We start from the raw sequence: 16572 nt of genomic DNA, 5'->3' as shown, positions 1-16572 counted from the left end.
CTCCAAGGGCGGACTCTGAGGTGGTTTCATCTTTGCCTTCATTTCAGTACTGGTCTGCCCGGGCTGGGACATTCTAGCTCTTTACATGATGCAGACTTGTACATGTCCAGTGCCCAGAGACCTTTCCTGGACAGTTGATCTTCCCAAGCTCAGCCCTTGTGGGGTGGTCTGACTGTTGAGCATGGCTAGCAAGGTGAATCTGACAGTTGATTGCTAATATTCAGTCTTACTTAGTTTTCTTGCCAAATATAGAATTCAGCTCAGTGACTGGAGGAAGCTGTTGCTATGTTTTCCATCAACTGCAAACACTGGTTCAGGAAAACACTTTAAATTTGGATGCTGACATTTGATCCTTTCCGCTTCCACTTCCTGAATTCCCTAAGCCACAGACCTTTGACCTACAGATCATATTAAAATCTATGAGGTCATCAAAGGTGTTTGTTTCGCAAAGTGGTTTTTTTCAAAGCAGGCTAAGATGCACAGACAATTTTGACTGGGCACTTTTATATCCAATGGTGGTGGCAGAGCCCAGCCTGGGCTTCCCTTGTGTAACCTTGCCTTGCTCCCTGCTTTTCCTCCGTAACTTGTGCCATGGAAGTTTCTAGATGACCTTTTGTGAATGTAATTTCCAATGCGGAATGTTTCAAAGTAGAAGTATGCTCTCCCTTGAGGCTTGCTCTTGGCATTTCTAGAGATTTATTTAATTGGACTTTACTTAAATCCCATTGGGAAACATACTTTTGCTTGCTGTGAAGTTATGATATGTTTGATTTGGGGTCTAAAATAAATGTAGTTCTCGGGGAGAGGAGTGAATTGTTAAACAATTGTTTTCCTTTTGTACTGGGGTCTGGTTTAATGAAGAGCTTTACTGGGCTTTCCTCTGTTTGTTTGTTTAGCGATGCTTGATTATTTAAACTTCTCCTGTACTGGAAAGCCAAGAATGCTTTCCATCTCTTCAGGGCGTTAAACAATAATGCAGAGTATCTGGTGGAGCTCTTGGGAAAAATATGGCTTTGTGTTTTGTAGCACTCTTATTCTGTTAACATTCTTCCCTCCCATCCTTCCAGCATGATCTCATGGATTTTTTTTTCCTGTCCTTTAATCCATCTTGATGGATTAACAAGTATTGAGCTTTTTAATAAGCAGAGAAGGTGGAGCCCTAACATGATGCAGAGTAGCCTCCCAGAGACCTGGAATGCTTCCAGCTAAAAATGTTCTTAGCGTCAGAAGCATGCTGCAGGGAGAGCTTGGGTCGATGCTCACCCACCGGGAGGGTGTACCTAAGGAGGACTGTGTCTGGGAGAGGAATGGGATTCTGTCCTTGTCACTGTTTTATGCAATTAAGGTTCTGCTAGCACCCAGGAGTTGGAGGGCAGCCTCACAGTTCTTAGAATTTCTGTGTTTGAATGTTTATCCTCTGTCTCCTCCCACTGGACCCTGAATGGTAGGGGCATGGAGGGGGAAAGAGGGTAGACATCTTTTTTTTTTTTTTTAAGATTTATTTATTTATTTGAAAGTCAGAGTTACACACAGAGAGAGAAGGAGAGGCAGAGAGAGAGAGAGAGAGAGAGAGAGAGAGAGAGTCTTCCATCTGCTGGTTCACTCCCCAATTGGCTGCAATGGCTGGAGCTGTGCTGATCCGGAGCCAGGAGCTTCTCCCAGGTCCCCCACGCAGGTGCGAGGGCCCAAGGACTTGGGCCATCTTCTACTGCTTTCCCAGGCCATACCACACAGAGCTAGATGGGAAATGGAGCAGTCAGGACTCTAACCATATGGGATGCTGGCACTGCAGGCGGTGGCTTTACCGGCTATGCCACAGAGCTGGCCCAGAGCATGGACATCTTTAGCAAGTAGATCACCTCCATGAGCCCTAGAAATGTTGGGGGGAGGGGTTTGCTCTTAGATATAAGAGATTATGTGACTAAAAGTGAGAACTAACTTAATGTGATTGGGAGTGGGTCTGCTAAGAAAACCCAGGGACGGAGCCATGTGTTTTTGGTGTGCCCTTCTCCCTCGGGACTGGCTGGTCTGTCCTAGCACAGGTAAACTTTACACGTAGAAGAGTGGAAAAGCTGGAAGGAAACCTGAACTTGTGAGTTTCCAGGAACATAGGGCACTGGACTTCCCAGTCCTTCAAACCCCACTCTTCCTCCCAGACACTGGTTTATATTTTGATAGACACACTTCTGAACAGATAGTTGCTCATTTACTGAATCCCAAAGCCCTGTCCTGAAAGTTAAAGATAATTAATTTTGCTTTCTTTGATTGGCATTTTTATTGGTGGGAGTCAAACATGGTCTAGAAGCTGAAGAACTCTTGGAAGACGTGAGACCCCATAGGCTGGGCCTGGGGGTGGGGAGTGGGAGAATGGAGGGCACTCAAGACCCATCAGAAAGGTGATTTGCTCTGACCCTTCCATTCTGGAAGTCACCTTCCTGTCCTCTGGCAGAGCAGGAGCCTTGGGGAAGTCAGTGAGCCCCCTGGGGTTATTGGGTGATTCTTACTGAAGCCTTTTTGAGACAGAATGGAGAGGGTGGTTGTAAAGACGGGATTCTTTGCCATAACAGTTCCTTTGTGTGTGTGTGGTGTGTGTGTGTGTGTGTGTGCGCGCGCACGCACATGGGAGAGAGAGAGAGAGAGAGAGAGAGAGAGAGAGATGGAGAGAGATGGAGGAGGGGCTCAGCCATCCTTCCCATCACACTCTCAACTTTTATAAGAAGTTGGAACAGATTCTCTGTGAATTACTTGGACTTTAAACATCGCTCCCTCTCTTTTCTCTGGCCTGTGACTCCTGATGGGTCTATGAAAGTGGGAGGGAAGAGGAGAGAGGAGAGGGGAGAAAGGAGAGGGGAGAGCCAAGGGGTGCTCCTCTCTGTCACACTGAGGGGGCTGCTGGCTCTGGGAACTCCAAGATCTCACAGTTTGAATCCTGCTCACATAAAAGTCATCTGCTCATTAAAGTAACACAAAGCTGTTTAATTGTTGTCTTTGTGGAAAATTGCATGACTGTCATCAGCTGTTGCTTCTGGCAGTGCTTTCTGTTCTAATGTAAATAAATGAGGTAACAGATTTAAAGAAACAGACTGTATTTACATACTTGTGAAGTATCCTCTTAAACAATCTGCCCATGTTATTCAAATACACACAAATTAAACTTGTGGTATCCCAAACACTGGTTACTCTTGAAAGCCTTAAAGTGGAGAGGGTGGGACAGACGCCTTGGGAGTGCAGCTCCCTTCATGGGAGGGTAACAGGAAGCTGCCTTGTGGAGCAGCCTCAGCGGGCTCTGGATGTGATCCCCAGCCCTTTCTGTACACATTCCTTAGAAGACAGGACTGGGACTCTAGACACCAGAGGCCACTTCTGAACCGGGAGGGTTGGGTGGTAGGGGCAGAAGAAGCTTTTAAACTGTGAGGACACATTCCAGGGTCAAATCTGAATTTGTTGTAAGGCTTCCAATTAAAACTTTGTCTTCAATTTTTATAAACCACAATTCCTAAATCATTGCATCTTTCTGACTCAGTGCCCCTCACCTCCACTTTACAAAAATTATTTGAGAAGCAGAGATAGAGAAAGAGAGATACAGAAGAGAGAGGCAGAGAGAGAGCTCCCACCTGCGGGTTCACTCCCCAAATGCCTGCAATGAGTGGCAGCTAAAAGCCAGAGTCAGGAATCTATCTCTAGATCTCACAGGTGGGTGGCAAGAACCCAACTAAGTTGTTCATAACTATGCTGGCTCCCAGGGTCTGCATTGGCAGGAAGCTTGAATCCAGAGTTGAACTAAACACAAGCATCCAGCAGGTGACAGGGGCATTTCAAAGAGGATCTTTACTAGTATCCTAATGGCTGAGCTAATTCCCACCCTCAGTTCTCTTTGTTGATACACAATTTAAGGAACAATTTTTATTTTTATTTTTGTACACATATTTGAAGTTTTAGATGTTAGTTTCCTTTACAATTCTCCATTAATTTTTTAATATAATTAATTTGTATTCATTTGATTACCCATTTTTAAATTTTTTATATTTTCATTTATTTTTAATTTAATTTAGTTAGTTTTTAACAGATACAATGTGATTTGTGGATACAATTCTAAGAACATAATGATATTCCATTTCTCCCACCCTCCTCTTCTCTCCCCTCTACCCTCCTGCCTATTTTTAGTTTTTGAGATAACATATTTAAATTTACATCACAGTAAAAAGGCTTAATACTTCACTGAATACAGAGTTTAACAAGTAAAAAGCAAAAAAAAAAAAAAAAAAAACCCTTGTTTAGTGGAATATGGACAATGATAAGCAGCAATTGAATGGAAAAATGACCATTTCACCCATATACAGTGAATTTTAAAGTAATCACAGATCATTACAAATATAGTAGTATAACATTTTTTACCATTGATTTGACAAAGTTTTACAAAACTATATTTGCAGCAAACTGACACAGATATTTCTTTTTTTCTTCTGTTAATTTTGGCTTCCACATCTGAGAGAACATGCAATATTTGCCTTCGTCTGGCTCATTTCACTCAACATGACATCCTCCAGTTGCATCCATTTTGCTGCAAATGATAGGATTGTTTTTTATAGCTAAGTAATATTCCATTGTGTATATATACCACATTTTCTTTGTTTAATGATGTATTTATTTATTTGAGAGGCAGAGTTACAGAGAGTAGGAGAGACAGAGAGTGAGGTCTTCCATCCGCTGGTTCACTCCTCAAATGGCCACAAAGGCCGCAAGTTGAGCCTATCCGAAGCCAGGAGCCAGGAGCTTCTTTCAGGTCTCTCATATGGGTGCAGGGACCCAAGTACTTGGGCCATCTTCTACTGCTTTCCCAGACTATAGGCAGAGAGCTGGATCAGAAGAGGAGCAGCTGGGACTCAAACTGGCACCAATATGGGATGCTGGTGCCATAGGCAGAGGCTTAGCCTACCATACCACAGCGCTGGCCCCATTCATCTGATGATAGACACCTTGGTTGCTTCGAAGCTTTGGCTATTGTGAGCAGTGCTGCTGTAAACATGGTGGTGTAGGTATCTCTTTGATTGATTGTGTTCAAGTCTTTGGGGTACATACCCAGCAGTGGGATTTGTAGATCATATGACAAGTCTATTTCTAGTTTTTTAGAAACCTCCACACTGTTTACCACAGTGCCTGCACTAATTTATATTCCTGTAACAGTGTGTAGTGTTTGCCTTTCTCCAGATCCTCATCAGCATTTGTTATTCTCTTGTGTTTTGCAATTTAGCCATTCTGACAGGGGTGAGGTGATACCTCACTGTTCAGATTTGCATTTCCCTGATGTCTAGCGATGTTCAGCATTTTTTTCATATATTTGTTGGCCATTTGTATTTCTTCTTTTAAGAACTACCTGTTGAAGTCCTTTGCCCACTTCTCAGCTGCATTGGTTGTTTTGTTGTTGTTGCTGTTATTGAATTTTTAAGTTCCTGATATATTTGGGATGTTAATCCTTTGTCAAATAGGTGGTTTTCAAATATATTTTTCCATTCTGTTGGATGTCTCTTCACACTATTGAGTGTTTCATTTGCTGTGCAAAAGCTTCTGAGTTTGATATAGTCACATTAGTTTAGTTTTGTTTTTGTTTTGTTACCTGTGCTTTGGGGGTCTTGTCCAATGTCTTGGAATGTTTCCCCTACATTTCCTCTGGCAACAATAGTCTCAAGTCTTAAAATTTAGGTCTTTGATCGATCTAGTTGATATTTATATGTGATTAGAGGTAGGAATCTAATTTCATATACATATATATGCAGAAGAATGAAGTTAGATCCCTCTTTATATAAATATATGTATATATATATATACACATATACATATTTTGCCATTTAGGCAAGAATTTTAAAACCATTCTCTGTATTGAAGACATTGCAAAAATTTCATTAATCAACAAAGGAAGCAATGTATTTGAAAACATAAGAAAAATACAGGAACCCTGCAAAAAAGGTAATGATTAAAAGTAGTTGTAAAAGTATAGGAAACCGAAATTTGTGAAGAAAGCATATTGCTAGTTATATAAAGATTAGGAAGAAGTGGAGGTGATGGTTTTTAGTTCTTGCTAGTGTCATAGTCAATACTGTTAGCTTATTTTAAGCTGATGGATTTTAGAAGCCACCAATCTGTTGAGGTGAAAGGGATATCACTTAATTTGAGGGACAAAAAGGAACCAGGATACCGGATAACTACATAAGTAATGCTGATTTTCTGTAAGTCTCAGTGGCCTAAATTCTAAGTCCAGCAGAAAATCCAATGAAACTGTAAATAACCCCAAATTCAGGCAAATTCTTTTCAGGACTTTAATTTTTTTCTCTTAAAACATTAATCACAATTTTGTTGATATTTATGACAAGAATAACTTTTTGTCTGAGAAGATAGTTTTGTGAAGGATTCTTGGAGTGATTTCTTCCTATCGCTTGTCCCTAGGCAGAATAGACATCAGGGAGCTCTTTGCACATTATTTTTCTTTTTCATAGTTATGTGTGGAAAGAGACTGACCACCTATCACAATAACTTTTCTTGAGAACACCTCTTGGTATCTAGCATATCAGCAGATCTTCTGTCTTCTTGGGAAAGATCTCTAAGTCCTGTATACAAAAGAAATTAAAATAAGAGTGGTGTTGCACTTCAAGAGCTTTGCTTCCATTCAAGCTGTTGATTTGGATATTCATAGAAAAAAAATATGGAAATAAGTGTCAGTCCTTCAGTTTTACTCGTACAGTGAGGCTGCATGTATACATATATTAACTTACCAAAGCCTATTTTTTATAGAGTGACCCTGAGAAAAAATATGAACACTTAAACTTATTGAGGAAATAGAGTATAGGATATTTATTCAAATATTTATAAATAAAAATACTAAAATTTTATATTTAAGCCAATACAATTATATATACTGTAATATATTTATATTACATATTATATATGAATATATATTACATATTATATGTGTATATTATATATAATATATTTATATTACTTTTTTCATTTTTAACTTTATTACAAAATAATGTATTATTACAAAATAATATATTTCCATATAATTTTATTCTACCATTTTCAAAATTGATTTGATAGCTAAATATAATCACCCCACAATTGTAACTTTATACTTATAATCTCTAATAATGCCATGTGTAAATTTAGAGGTTGATAAGCATTTCTATGAAAATAGGAATAATAACATTTTCATTGTAGAAAATGTCCTAACCATTACTCTGATATGATATCTAGCATATCTCCCAAAGTGCTTTCCAGTTTTCTGGGAATGTTTCCACAGCTGAGTCTAACCCCAGTGCTGCTGGAAAAGATCTATTGTAGAAACTGTATGTTTTTTAACTTTTATTTAATGAATATAAATTTCCAAAGTACAGCTTATGGATTACAATGACTTCCCCCCCACAACTTCCCTCCCACCCGCAACCCTCCCCTTTCCCGCTCCCTCGCCCCTTCCATTCACATCAAGATTCATTTTCAATTCTCTTTATATACAGAAGATCAATTTAGCATACAGTAAGTAAAGGTTTCAACAGTTTGCACCCACATAGAAACACAAAGTGAAAAATACTGTTTCAGTACTAGTTATAGCATTAAATCACATTAAGGACAAAGATCCTACATGAGGAGTAAGTGCACAGTGACTCCTGTTGTTGACTTAACAAATTGACACTCTTGTTTATGGCATCAGTAATCACCCTAGGCTGTTGTCATGAGTTGCCAAGGCTATGGAAGCCTTTTGAGTTCACCGACTCTGATCATATTAAGACAAGGTCGTAGTCAAAGTGGAAGTTCTCTCCTCCCTTCAGAGAAAGGTACCTCCTTCCTTGATGACCTGTTCTTTCCACTGGGATCTCACACACGTGGAGATCTTTCATTTAGGTTTTTTTTTTTTTTTTTTTTTTTTTTTTTTTTTCCAGAGTCTTTTGGCTTTCCATGCCTGAAATACTCTCATGGGCTTTTCAGCTGGATCTGCATGCCTTAAGGGCTGATTCTTTTTTGTACCATTATTTTTCAATACATTGTTGTGTTCATATAGTAATATATAATATTACAGATATATGAAGGTTTTCTATACCTCTATGTCATGTATATAACTTTTCTATGCCTCTATTTGAAACATTTTTAGAAATGATTATTTTGGGCCTGGCGCCGTGGCTCACTTGGCTAATCCTCCGCCTGAGGTGCCGGCATCCTATGTGGGCACCAGGTTCTAGTCCCGGTTGCTCCTCTTCCAGTCCAGCTCTCTGCTGTGGCCCGGGAGTGCAGTGGAGGATGGCCCAAGTGCTTGGGCCCCTGCACCCGCGTGGGAGACCAGGAGGAAGTGCCTGGCTCCTGGCTTCAGATCAGCACAGCGCTGGCCGTAGAGGCCATTTGAGGGGTGAACCAATGGAAGGAAGACCTTTTTCTCTGTCTTCCTCTCACTGTCTGTAACTCTACCTGCCAAATAAATAAATAAATAAAATCTTAAAAAAAAAGAAATTTATTTGTTAAGGATGCATATGACCATTGATAAAGTTAGATTTTCTACTGAAACCTTAAGACATAAAGAAGTAAATGGAACAAGGTTTCCAAGCATCAACCACAAGACCCAGCACCCATTCTGTGACCCATTTTGCCCTAAGGTTGTGGGAGTCCAAACATACCCAACAGCACTGAGTCCAGCCTGTCCGAAAGCAGAGCTGCAGTGAGCTGCCCTCATGGTCTCTGTGTGGCCGTTCCTTCCCTGGTTACGCCTTTGCTTGGGACTACCTCGGGGAGACAGTCTAGTCTTTACTGCTCTGACCCAGCGATACCATCTTTCAATATCTCCCTCTGGCAATGCCTACTATGACTGCTCTCCAGCAACACTCCTGCATCTGGCCACCTCCTGTGCTTGTTAGATTCTCTTGCTCTCTCTCTCTTTAAAGATTTATTTATTTATATGAAAGGCAGAATCACAGAGAGGAGAGACAGACAGATCTGCTACCCACTGGTTCACTCCCCAAATGGCTATGATTACCAGGGTGGGCCAGACTAAAGCCAAGAGCTGGAAGCTGCTTCTGTGTGGGTCTCCCACATTGGTGGCAGGGTCTCAGGGACTTGGGTCATCTGTTGCTGCTTTCCCAGGCATGTGAGCAGGGAGCTGGATCAGAAGTGGAGCAGTCGGGACTTGAACTGGTTGCCCATACAGGATGCCAGTGTCACAGGCACTGGTTTAATCTGCTGTACCACACACAGTACTGACCCCTGCTTATTAGCTTTTTTATTCCATTGATGGCTTTTATCCAAATACTTACTAAAGATATCAGGATGGGTGCTTTTTATCCAACCTTCTTGAATAATTTCAACAGATCTGGGCAGTAGTATCCTCATTTGAGAGTTAAGGAAGCTAGCCCAGAACGCTCTGTCACTTTCAGCAAGTTATATAACTCTCGTGGGGCAGGCCCTCTATTCCAACTCCTGGTAAACTCTCTCTCTGCTCCCTTATATATCACAGACTGCCTTCTAGAGTGGGCTTTTAAGATACATTCAGTGAGAATTTACATCTCCTCCCACAGAGCCCAGACAGTAAAACCCCATGAGGTGAGGGGCTCATTTGCATACAGGTAGAGCTTCCTGCAAGACTTAATAACATACCATGCCAAATAATCCACATGTTGAAGTCAAGATCATGAGGGTAATTTAGTTTTAAGAGGTTTTGAGGAGCTTTGCTGCCTCCTTGCTTATGCATGCTCACACATTGGACATTTCACCTGTGAGCCAGCCACACTGGCTGGAGGGAAGCAGTCAAGCGACCAGATCATAGGAACCCTCCCCTGACTCAGTCCCCACCAGCACGATCTGTCTCTTCCCTGGGTGGCAAAGCTGTTTCTTTATCCCTTTATTTGGTACATGACACCTATGGAGACAGCACTCACACAACTCATTCTGTCTGGTGCAGTGACCCTTCATGCTCCCTGAGAAAGACATTTACACTCCCTGGGGATAGGTCGAAAGAAGTACCATTGGCTGGCGCTGCAGCTCACTTGGCTAATCCTCCGCCTGCGGCGCCAGCACCCCAGGTTCTAGTCCCCGTTGGGGTGCTGGATTCTGTCCCGGTTACTCCTCTTCCAGTCCAGCTCTCTGCTGTGGCCCGGGAAGACAGTGGAGGATGGCCCAGGTGCTTGGGCCCTCCACCCACATGGGAGACCAGGAGGAAGCACCTGGCTCCTGGCTTCGGATCGGCACAGTGCACCGACCCTGGTGGCCATTTGGGGGGTGAACCAACGGAAAAGAAAGACCTTTCTCTCTGTCTCTCTCTCCCTCTCTCTCACTGTCTAACTCTACCTGTCAAAAAAAAAAAAAAAAAAAAAAAAAAAAAGAGAGACGTACCATTGCTTTTAGGGAAGCCCCTATGATAGTATCTCTGTGATATCAGTCTTTCTTCCTCTTATAAAAATGATATCTAACTTTTATATAGCATTTTCTCCTTATTTAGAGCCCTATGTGATAGATACAATTATATACAAATCAGAGAAGTAGGAACTGAGGCGCAGAGACATCAGATAGCTTGCCGAAGGTAACACAGGTGATGAGTGAGATGAACAAGGATTCTGACTCAAACAGCTCAGTCTGATCTCTGTTCTTCACCACTTTCATCAATGTGCTATTTTACTTTAAAAGTCTGGTCACCCAGTAAGAAAAACCAGGCTACAACCAGGGGTGATCAATCTGCCTGCAGCAAACTTGCAGTAGAGTCCAATGTTAGCATGCATGCGCGTGTTTACACACACACACACACACACACACACACTTTTCTTGGACATTAATTAAGTCTGCTGCCCTTCAGTGGGAATTTTCTTTAAATTTCTGGAAAGTTCTCACTTGGCAGCTTAGCAGAAAACCAAAGAGCTTGTGTGTAAAAGTGCTGTCCATCTTTAGAATATGGAAATCTCTTGCTTGTAAATTCTGCATTTGGATGTGGCTTCTTTAACTCCCTACCCAGCACATTGCTTCTGAATCACAATATAGAGGCCTCTTTTTCTAGGAGTGCAAGAGACAAAACAGCAACGGGAGCTGAAATGAACTATAAAGGGAGGCTTCCCACGAAAGCTGGAATCCATTGCTTCAGTGAGACTGTCACTTATCTGAGCTTTTCTTGGAAGAAACCAGTGGGCGGTATTCCCACATATTTTACTTTAAGGGTGCTGGGTATTCTTTGCTGTTGCCATTCAGAATCGATGCACTGACCAGACTCATTTTGGCAGGGAACCTAGTCTGAAGATAAGGCTTGAAAATGTTTGCCCCTCAGCATTAGTGCTCATGCCTTGAAAATATTTGCACTGGTAACTACAAGCTCTGTGTGCATAGGGAGGTTAGCCAGTGTGGTAGAGATTAGGGAGATCAGAGAGGAGGGGAGAAGAACAATGGTGATTTTTTTTTTTTTTAAGATTCATTTATTTGTAAGAAGGCAGAGTGATAGAGTGGGAGGGAGAAATCTTCCATCTTCTGGTTCAATCCGCAAATGCCCACAACAGCTGGAGCTGGACCAAGCTAAGGCCAGGAGCCAGGAAATTCAGCCGTGCAAGAGTGGGTGGCAGGAACCCAAGCTCTTGGGCCATCATCTGTTGCCTCTCAGCTGCATTAGCAGGAAGCTGGATTGGAAGGGGAAGTGGAACTCAGCTCCAGGTATTCCTATAAGGGATGAGAGTCACCAGCAGCAGTTTAACCTGCTGCACCACAGCTTCTGCCCTGAGCACTTTCGTTTTAAAAATGCTGTCATCCTCCGGACAAATCAGGAATCCAGACATACAGTCTTTTCGGGAAAATGAGACCAAACAAAATGAAATCAGATATATTTGTCCAGGAGGGATTACAGACCTGTTGTTTTCCTTATGACAAAAGTATATTATTCAAACTTTAGAATTGTTCTGATCTTTGTTCCTAGGTTTTTTAAAATAAAATTTTCAAAGTAAAATCTCTGAAATATGAGCTTGCTTACCACTTGGAGACTTTATGTTAAGCAGTATTTTTTAGATCTTTAAAATGATCATTTCCCAAAGTGATTTTTTCAAGTGTATACCATGTGCTAGACATTGTCTCACAGTACTGTCTTAACCAGTGTAACACCTACAGCAGTCCCACGATGTAAGTACAATTATGATCCCTGTTTGCTTTGCTGAGAGTGAGAGTAAGAGTGGGGGTAGAGAGGGAAGAGATATCTTATCCTCCTGTCTACTCATTTACTCCCTAAACACCCACGAGGACTGGGACTCGGCTGAGCTGCAGGTGGGAGCCAGGGACTCAATCCAGATAGCCCACATGGATGGCAAGGACCCCAGTGCTTGTGCCGCCACCTGGTAATTCCCAGGTTGGCTGTATGAGCAGGAAGCTGGAATAGGGAACTGCGGCCTGGAGTCAAACCCAGGCTCTCTGACATGGGACTCAGGTGTGATATTCAGTAGCCCAACTGCTAAACCAAGTGCCCATCCCATGGATACCTGTTTTATACATAGGGAAACTGAGGAACAGAGAGGGGAGCAACATGGGCCAGATCTGATCTTTCGGGTTTGCCGTTGCTGGGATCCAGACTCAAGCAGCCTGGCCTGATGCCCCTGTGAACCACTGCTTGCACACAGGGCTCTCAGGAGATGCAAGCATCACCTGAAGTGAGGGCAACAGGATACTAGGGTGATACAACGTTAGTTGTCAAATACCTGGTTTATATCAGAACTTTTACTAGATTTCCTGAACAACCACTCTGTAGGCAGATGATGTTATGACCACTTTATAGATTGGTAAACTGAGGCTTCATGAGTGAGAGTGATCTATACCATGTCTCCCAACTCCTATGAAGGGTGGACTCCTAACCGCATCCTGGATCTGTCTACTTCTAACCCCCGATTTCAGACACCATTCGGCACTGTCTCTGCTTTGTGAATTATCATGCAATATTTTTTTTCAAGTCATAACAAATATCATAAAAGCTCCTCATTAAGTGATCAGTAATTTGGCCTATGGTGCTACGTGATGAGGGAGGACTGGGGAAAAGGAATGGGAGAGAACACCCTATTCGTTTAGTCGCCCCCTCCCTCTGCAGCCTCCAGTTCTAACTGCTCCACGCCCCAAAGGAAGAAAACACTGCTTCCTGCAGACTTCTCTCTGAAAACCCTCCACTGTGAGCCTCCACTGGTTCCTTTGGCTTTAAGCACCAGGCACAGAGGGAGTTTTTAACCACAGTACATAGACGTGCATAACCCTTAATGAGAATTGATGCCCAAGTTGATCAGCCGACTGGCAACTGAACAGACTGCTTCCTCGGACCCTCCATCACAATGTGCTTGTCTGGCTAATGTATTTGAATTATAATAACTCCCTTTCTAGCCTCTCTTGCAAATATGAGCAGAGTTCCCACATGATTTATACATGCAATACACACATAAATTTGCACATAAGCACGCCCTGTGATTCGGCGCATTCTGTGTGTGTTTGTCTCAGATTCCCTCCTTGGCCCCCACCCCCATGGGTTTTTTCCCCCATTAGGCAAATGGAAGGCCCATGCCACCTGTTAGCATTACATCATTGGCTCCCCAGAACACAGTTGCACCAAAGGCCTTAAACAAAGTAGTTCTTCTTGTATTGTTTGCACTCAAAGAGCTGATATCATGCCAACTGATGTCATTGTATGTCTTTGTGTAACTGCTATGGCAACTGGGCAGGTGGGGAGCCTCCAGCTGATGTCATTGGGAAAGGAGGTGCAGAGACAGAATTTTAAAAAGCTCTACGCTGCTTTTTTCTGTGTGTGCGGTTTTCTGGCTTGCATTTAAAAAAAATAGTTGCTTTTAAGACAAGTTACAGCTTGAGTACCCTAAATAAGAACAGAGAGTCCCCCCTCCCCAGTCACTTCTTTTGAGTTTGTTGTTTTGTTCTTTCCTCTCATCTTATATGGAAAAATGTAACAACTGCCTTTTTCTTAAGAAAAAGTGAATTAGGTTCCCATCACAGAATCTGTATGAAATCGCTTCCTTGGGTTCCCATGGAGGCAAAACTGAGCAGATTTTCAATAACTCTTTAGAGTCCCTGTGATGATGACAAGTTTTACGTTTTTTTTTAAAGTATTTAGTGGTGAAGGGTGAAGTTTTTCTGTTTTTCTATTTTTTTCTTTCTACTTTGAAAAATGTCTCTTTGGGCCTAAACTTTATTGTCAAGATTTCATAGCAGAAAAATCTCATAATATATATGGGCAGAGTTTAATTAGGAAAATCAATTACAATGAGTTTAGGGCTATTTTTTTTCTTTAAAAAACAAAGGTTTTGACTGGTTTCTGGTGAGTAAATGATCATAGTATTGCCCCTTTGAATTTTCTTTGTGACATCACCTTACCTTACTAAAAATGTGACTTCCCTGTTTCACTCAACTGACTTCGTGTCTGTCAGCTGAGAAACTCATGAGACTCTGTCCAGATCACAGTCCGGAGATTCCTGCTCTGGTTACCAAAGGTGAGACTCAGAATGGAGACAAACATGTCACGCTCAAGGACTCGTGGACAGAGGGACTTGTCTTCCTTCCACATGACCGAACCCTGCACACACTGTGTTTTTGGCCTTACCTCCTGAACTATCAAGAGAGGCAGGCATTCTCTTCGGGGGCTGATGTGTCCTGTGGCTTTCAGCTGAAAAGGGTCCTCTATGTTCTCCCTCTTTTCAAATTAAAGACCGGAGGTCAGTTCTGCTTGCTTAGAGTTAGAGGTTAGTTGGTGGTGATGATGGCAACCCCTTGTCTCAGGCTTGTCATGTCCTCCTCTATTGTATGATTGGAGCCTCAGAAGAATGCTTTGGGCTCATCAGTGTGTCAAACAGTGTGCAACAATCTTAAGGGAAAATGTGAATAATCAATAATGATCCCTACATGTTCCAACTTCATTGTTTTTTTTTTTTTTTGCACAGTACTTCAACTTTTCATGAATATTTTTGAAATGTTTTTCATTTAATATTAAATAGAAATATTGTCATTGTTTTCATCTCTTTTAATTGCTATATACTATTCCATGGAATGAATGCTTTCTTTTAATTTATTTTTAATTATTAATTTAAATTTTAATTTCTTGCTTTTTTTAACTTTTATTTAGCAAATATAAATTTCCAAAGTACAGTTTATGGATTACAATGGCTCCCCCCCATAATTTCCCTCCCACTCACACCCCTCCCATCTCCCACTCCCTCTCCCATTCCATTCACATCAAGATTCATTTTCAATTCTCTTTATATACAGAAGATCAATTTAGTATATATTAAGTAAAGATTTCATCAGTTTGTACCCACACAGAAACACAAAGCGTAAAATACTGTTTCAGTACTAGTTATAGCATTACTTCACATTGGACAGCACATTAAGGACAGATCCCACATGAGGAGTAAGTGCACAGTGACTCCTGTTGTTGACTTAACAATTTGACACTCTTGTTTATGGTGTCAGTAATCTCCCTCGGCTCTAGTTATGAGTTGCTAAGGCTATGGAAACCTATTGAGTTCGCCAACTTCAATCTTATTCCAACAGGGTCATAGTCAAAGTGGAAGTTCTCTCCTCCCTTCAGAGAAAGGTACCTCCTTCTTTGATGGCCCCGTTCTTTCCACTGGGATCTCACTCACAGAGATCTTTCATTTAGGTCTTCTTTTTTTTTTTTTTTTTTTTTCCCAGAGTGTCTTGGCTTTCCATGCCTGAAATACTCTTATGGGCTCTTCAGCCAGATCTGAATGCCTTAAGGGCTGATTCTGAGGCCAGAGTGCTGTTTAGGACATCTGCCATTCTATGAGTCTGCTGTGTAGCCCACTTCCCATGTTGGATTGTTCTCTCCCTTTTTGATTCTATCAGTTAGTATTAGCAGACGCTAGTCTTGTTTGTGTGATCCCTTTGACTCTTAGACCTATCAGTGTGATCAATTGTGAACTGAAATTGACCACTTGGACTAGTGAGATGGCATTGGTACATGCCACCTTGATGGTATTGTATTGGAATCCCCTGGCACGTTTCTAACTCCACCATTTGGGGCAAGTCCAATAGAGCATGTCCCGAATTGTACATCTCCTCCCTCTCTTATTCCCACTCATTATATTTAACAGGGATCACTTTTCAGTTAAATTTAAACACCTAAGAATAATTGTGTGCTAATTACAGAGTTCAACCAATAGTATTATAACAAAAAAAATACTAAAATGGATAAAGTATTACATTGTACATCAACAGTTGGTCTTTTCCATGAAACAGATAATGTTGTAATGAACACCTTTATGTACCTATCTGATTGTATTTGAATAAATGAGGTACATGAGATATACCCCCATAAATGAGACTGTACTTGCTTGGGAGATATTTGTATCTTAAAAATGTGGAAACAGGCACAGTTTAAACTTTTTATGCAAGGCCTATAACTCTTGAGAGGTGCAGAACACAGCCTCCACCTCAAATCTATGTATTCATGGATCTGTTCGCGGCTTCCTAGAGGGTTTGTATACGCACGAGTCTCTGAAAATTGAATACAAGGGATCAAGGTGCTCTGATTCTGTTTTGCTTGAAGTCAGAGTTGACACATCAGGAACCAAC

The 16572-nt window shown here is 41.6% G+C and overlaps 1 protein-coding gene and 1 long non-coding RNA gene across 5 annotated transcripts in view; one reads left to right on the top strand and one right to left on the bottom strand.

Moving 5' to 3' along the window:
* Positions 1 to 16572, bottom strand: part of LOC149122541 (uncharacterized) — a 354460-nt gene that overhangs the window by 20487 nt on the left and 317401 nt on the right. The window contains exon 3 of the long non-coding RNA XR_016219673.1: positions 1 to 16572. This exon is cut by the window's left edge and continues 20487 nt beyond it. This is a non-coding gene — a long non-coding RNA (uncharacterized LOC149122541).
* DUSP10 (dual specificity phosphatase 10) overlaps positions 1 to 16572 on the top strand; it is a 48854-nt gene that overhangs the window by 26261 nt on the left and 6021 nt on the right. The gene's annotated exons all lie outside the window — the stretch shown is intronic.

The sequence above is a fragment of the Oryctolagus cuniculus genome, chromosome 13 (assembly GCF_051225735.1).
Source record: "Oryctolagus cuniculus isolate XC-2025 breed Fujian yellow rabbit chromosome 13, ASM5122573v1, whole genome shotgun sequence".
Lineage (NCBI taxonomy): Eukaryota > Metazoa > Chordata > Mammalia > Lagomorpha > Leporidae > Oryctolagus > Oryctolagus cuniculus.
This window is presented reverse-complemented; position numbering and strand designations above follow the sequence as displayed.